General features: G+C 43.1%; 1 protein-coding gene across 2 annotated transcripts in view; it reads right to left on the reverse strand.

The window, feature by feature from the left end:
• Positions 1-6,000, reverse strand: part of L3MBTL4 (L3MBTL4, histone methyl-lysine binding protein) — a 355,410-nt gene that overhangs the window by 318,036 nt on the left and 31,374 nt on the right. The window lies entirely within an intron of this gene.

A 6,000-nucleotide genomic window follows, 5' to 3' on the forward strand; every position in this document is an offset into this window, starting at 1 on the left:
ATTTCAGTGGTGACATTCCATTAAAAACTCCACATAATTAGAAGGTTAATGTTAAAATACTCTCCCATGAACACCACCTTACAAGTCATCAAATTAACAACCATCTATATGAGACAGCAATGTTCACCTCATCAAGTGATTAACTGCATATTTCCCTTAACCATTTTCTTCTTGTCATCTAGTGTAATCTCTTAAATATAATACAGCTCCATTTGTTATTGCTACTTTTATTAATTTAATTAATTCTGTCAATCAGAATTTAGGCTTTCTTCTTTTCGAGACATCTGCTGGTGGGCTTCAAATACAAGACATTCTTAAAGTATTATTCAAGATTATTTTTTCTCCTGACACTAAAATGTTTCAAATAAATTCCCTTTAAAATCATATCTCAATTTCACAGCTTGCTAACCTTTCAAAACACTAGTCATTCTCAATAAATGTAAATTTAAAATCCACAAAGGAACATTGAATTTTGATTCACTAGCAGGGCATTTGGGGCAAAGGAGAGTATTTTTATTAGTTGAAAGATAAATTAGCACTGTTTAAATGAATTTTTTAATGTAAAAACATCCAAGACAGTTTTGTAGAATTAACCATGGAGGGCAAAGCAGAAGAGTTCTATTAGTCTACAGGGGTGTTTTCCCCCACTGAGCTTTTTATAACCTTTTTGGAATGAGAGCCCCTTACTCCTGACTTAACTACAATGTTGTATACATGATTTGGATGGTTTTGTTTTGAGACAGGGTCTGGCTCTGTCACCCAAGCTAGAGTGCAGTGGTGCCAGCCTAGTACACAGAAACCTCAAACTCCTGAGCTCAACCAATTCTCTGGCATCAGCGTCCTGAATAGCCGGGGCTAAAGCACATGCCATCCACACCTGGCTAATTTTTCTATTTTTAGTAGAGACACGGGTCTCATTCTGGCTCAGGCTAGTCTAGAACTCCTGCCTCCAGCCATATTTCTGCCTCGGCCTCCTACAGTGCTAGGATTGCTGGTGTGAACCACTACATCCAGGTGATGAACAAACATAGCCAGAAAGTGCAATCATTGTTAGATCCAATGGCTAAACATCCTAACAGTGAGCTAAAAGAACTCAAAGGTGACACTGTTCCCTTAGCAACAGGTACAAAATAACTTCCATTTCCTGTTAGGAAGCCCAAAGTTGGTAGCTTCAAACTCTGGGTAGGCAGAATAATGGCTTCCCAAAGATGCCCACATCTTTATCATTAGACACTATGGCTACGTTATCTAACGTGGCAAAAAGGAATTCTGCAGATGTGGTTGAGGTCCTTGAGATAGAGCGTCTTTGATTGTCTTAGTGGGCCCAATACACTCACAGGAATCCTTAAGTGGAAAGGCTTTCCTAGCTGTAGCCAGAGGAAAATATGGCCTGGACAGGATAGTCACAGAGGTGCTGTCATGGAGGGAGGGGCTGTAAGCCAAGGAGTGCAGGTGGCTTCTAAAAGCTGGAAAAGACAAGGAAGCAGATCGCCCCCTAGTGCCTCCAGAAGGAAAGCCACCCTGCTCAAACTGACTTTAGCCCAGAGAGATCCACGTCAGACTTCTAAACTAAATTGATGACAGCAGCAATAGAAACCCATACAGAATTGTACCTCAGGAATAGTAAGTACTAATATTTAGTTACTGTTCACAAAAAGTTGAAATGCTCAATAAGGGTAAACTGACCAAATGATCCTATTTAATTTGTCTGAAAAAATAGGAAACACATAAATAATAAATTTGGTAAGACAATAGTTACCACATATCAGGTATTGTATTCTCTGATTTAAACTGAGGTTTACTGTACAAAATATAGAAAATTAAGAGAATGCATCCACTGCTAACACTTCCCTCTCTCTTTGAGCTGATGTTCAGGAAACTAATTTGTAAAGTCACATGTAGATGGCACCCAAGAATCCTTCACCATGCTATCATTTTTGTACATAAAGCTTATGATATAAACTCTCCAAAACAGTTTTAAACATAGTCATAAAGTTTTAGAGCTGATATGTATCTAACAAATCCGGTAACCATTTTAAAGATGAAAACACAATTTCCCCAAGGGTTAGATGTCGCATAAATGTCTTATTTCATGGACCAATTACCCTGAAAAGCTACAAATGAGCACTGATTTGAATAACCGGTTTCAATTTCCAAGTGTCTTCTATGCTTTAAAACTCATCAATAAAATATAGTTTCCGTGTCAAATTAAATCTTTTATTATTAAATTCAGATTTTCCATTATAAAGTATTAAATTCTGACAACTAGCTGAACAACAAAAAAATTTTCTCCTAAAATACTAAGCACTATGAAGACAACTACATACAATTAGATCTATAAAGAACGTGGCAAACCATGGTAGAATACTTACCAAAATATGGCAAAATTAAAATAATTATGTCCATAGGCTTCTAAAACCTGGCTTTATATAACATGATGCTTATTTGGAAAAAAGATAATGTTTCCACTTCAAAACTGGCATCACACAGACAGATCCACTGTGGGTTCCAACTGCCTGTACAGAGTGGCAGGCCAGGTCCACAGCGGAGACCACAGCACCTCCGCCTGCCCCTACACCCGCCCCACAGGGCTCCTTCTGCAGTTCCTGGCTGCCCTTCTTTCTCTCTCCACCAACAGGTCCATCCTCACCCTTCTCTTCTGCTCCACATTCTGTCCTGCAGAGCCCCCCTGTGTTTACAGGTTCATCTACCACCTGCACACCTGATGACCCCCCAAATCCAAACCTACACCTCACAGCCCTCTTGCCAGCTTCCGAACGTTCCATGGTCCAACTCCATCCATCTGCACATGGATAAAACCCAGCATAAACCCTCAAATCTGATCCTGTGTTCCTTAAGTCAATGAGTGTCATCTACACTAGATCTGTGACCCCTCTGCCTCCTGCCTCTGCAGTCAGTCACTTACCAAGCCCTGTGGACACCACCTCTGACATCTCTTAGGACTCTGTCTCCTGCTCGCAGGTCCTATAAGTCTGGGCAATCTCCCTCCTCAACTCTTGGCAATAAATACATTGATCTATCAGCCTCTCTCTTACCCACATCCTTTCCCCACCCCAGTGCAGAGTTATCTCACAGGAGAGAGGCTATCACTCTCCTGTTTGAAAGCTTCAAAGCCCCTTTATTAACTATGGGACCATGCCCAACCAGCTGAGCACAGCAAAGTGCTTCTCCATAGGGCCCAAACCAATGCTCAGCCTCATCAACTCCTCTCTCTAGTGCAGTCACTAATCCAACCATCACACATGAAGGCCCTATGATCTGCCAGGCTCCAGGCTCTGTGGGTTCAACAGTGGACAAAGTCAGACGTGACACTGCCCTTGGGAGCTTTAACATCTAACCAGGAGGGATCAAATGATCCAAAATGTAACTGCCAACTACTCTCAGTGTTATCCCAGAATATAGAAAGATGACAGCACAGAGCGCAGGGCTCAGCCTAGCCTGGGGGGTCAGGGACGGCTTCCCTAACAAATGACATGGAAGCTGGAATTTTTAATAATGCATGCACCTACAATTAGGCAAAAGAAGGAGCTGGAGAGGGCAGACCAGACACTCCAGGCAGAAAGGATGGCAGGTACAAGGGACTTGGGGCAGGACCTGCAATAAGGCCAGCACTGTCAGAGCAGAAGGGGAGAGACGGCACAAGGTGGCTGCACTGCGCAGCCTGGATCAGGGGGTGCTGAGGGGCAGCCTGGGGAGGGAGATCAGCTGGACACCTACACAAGGGCTGACAGCTTGCACTCAAGTGGTGTAAGAAAGATGAAAAGAATTGGACAGACTCAAGAAATATTCCAGAAGCAGAAACAACAGTCCATCCTAACAGACTGCCCCTGGGAAGTTAGAGAATCAAGTGTCAAGATAGCATCAGGATCCCAGCTTGTGCTACAGGAGGGCACAGGAGGCAGGCTCAGTGCCTCCAGGCATTCAGCCTAAGACCATGGGGTAGAGGCTTTCCTAAGATGAGGGCGACTTTAAACCCAGTTTGTAAGACCCCTTTGATCCCAAAATGATTACCACAACTCTCAAGCTTCCCAAAAGTGTGTATATTTTTAAAATACTATATAACGTTTAAATCTGTTCAACTTACTAAAGACCAAGTACCTGCCTCTGTCATATCCCCATGCTTTCACCAGAACAGTCACAAACCATTGACAATAATCTTCTATTTTCACATACAGCGCTTTTCCAAAAAGTTATTTTCTACACATAGCTACATCCTGAAGAGGCTTTTCAGGAAAGGCTTGTGAGAAACATATTGTGCTGCTTTTAGTTTTTTGAAGAAAAAAAAACTAAATGAGGTTTTAAAGGTTTAAACTTCATATCTGACTATTCTTCAAAGAAAAACAAGTTCTTTCTTAAGTAGCATAAAAAGGCTAAAAGAAATACTTCACTTAATGTTAATTCTCTTGAGTAAACAGGTTTTAAATTAGTCCTCTAGGAATATGCCCACACCAAAAGGAAACGGGAAGTTATTACACCAATACATAAAATTTCCTATTCAAGCAAATAACATTTATTTAGCATCTGACAAAAGTTAAACACATTATAAACATTTTCTCATTTAACTGGCAATTTTATGAGATCAGAGATATTACCTACTACTCTCATTTCACAAGCAGGAAAATAGAGGCTCAGACTAACTTGTTGGAAGCCACTTGGACAATTAAGTGACACAGCAAAGTTCAACAAGGTCTGTTTGATTCTAAGCACACAGTCTACACTTCCTCTGAAATAGCAAAGAAGTCACTCTTCAGAAAGAAAAGCTAAAAGGTTGGATTCTTTAAAAATGACATTTACCTGGGGCTAAAGACAAACCCACGGTTGAACACCCCAAATCCAGGCTATTCCTCAGTATCTACCTGTCTGTCCGTCCGCCATGCATCAGCCGGAACGTCAGGGACGTCTCCGCCTATTTCTGTGATGTCTTCACTGTGAGTGAGCAGGTGTCTCAGAGGAAAGTTTTGTTTTGTTAGTACCGTACAATTATGCTTATGGAAATCAGAAGAAAAATAAGATTCTAGTCATGCATGTGTAGGTCCAAGTAAATTTTTAAGCAATTCATCCATATTGTAAAGTGAGCTTCCACACAATTACAGCTGAAATAACAGTAACTCCAGCAAAGCACCAAGGACACAGCCCTAACCTCTGTCTCCTGGCTTTGGAGACCCGCTCCGGTATCACACCCGCCCCCATATCGGACCCTGCCCGTATCAGACCCGCCCCCCGTATCAGACCTGCTCCCCCACCCCACCCCTCTGTATCAGACCCGCCCCCGTATCAGACCTGCTCCCCCACACCACCCCTCTGTATCAGACCCGGCCCCGTATCAGACCTGCCCCCCCACCCCACCCCTCCGTATCAGACCTGCCCCCCCATCAGACCCGCCTCACCTGACCCCTCTTCCTCCACGACAGGGTCTCCTCTGTATCTTCGGCTCCCTCCCTACAGGACGGTATCGGGCTCTTCCTCATCCTCTGTGCCTGCAGTCCCCAAACCTGAGCCGGGAACCAGCACCAGTCTGTGTCCTGTTAGGAACCTGGCCGCACAGCAGGAAGTGAGAGGGGAAGCTCCACCTGCCACTGCCTCCACCTCCCCCAGCTGGGACTGTCTAGTAGCAGGAAAACAAAGCTCAGGCCTTTGTTTGCATTATGGTGAAGCATGCAATTATTTAATTATATATTACAATCTAACACTAATAATAGAAATAAAGTAGACAATAAATGTAACACTGGAATAATCCTGAAATGCTCCCCACCCTCCACTGCCACACCCCACCTTGGAAAGGTTGTCTTCCATGAAACCAATCCTTGGTGTCAAAAAGTTTGGAGATGGCTGCTTTAAAATATCCTTTGTAATAAACTGGCAAAGGTAAGTGTTTCCATGAGTTCTGCGAGCTGCTCTGGGCCTTATCTTCCCTTCTTTCCATCCTGAACAATTCTATTCTGCAGCCACTATGTGGGGCAGAACAGGAACAGGTCAGGG

This window comes from Otolemur garnettii, unplaced genomic scaffold, assembly GCF_000181295.1.
Source record: "Otolemur garnettii isolate 467f Iridium unplaced genomic scaffold, OtoGar3 scaffold00053, whole genome shotgun sequence".
In the NCBI taxonomy this organism is placed as follows: Eukaryota; Metazoa; Chordata; class Mammalia; order Primates; family Galagidae; genus Otolemur; species Otolemur garnettii.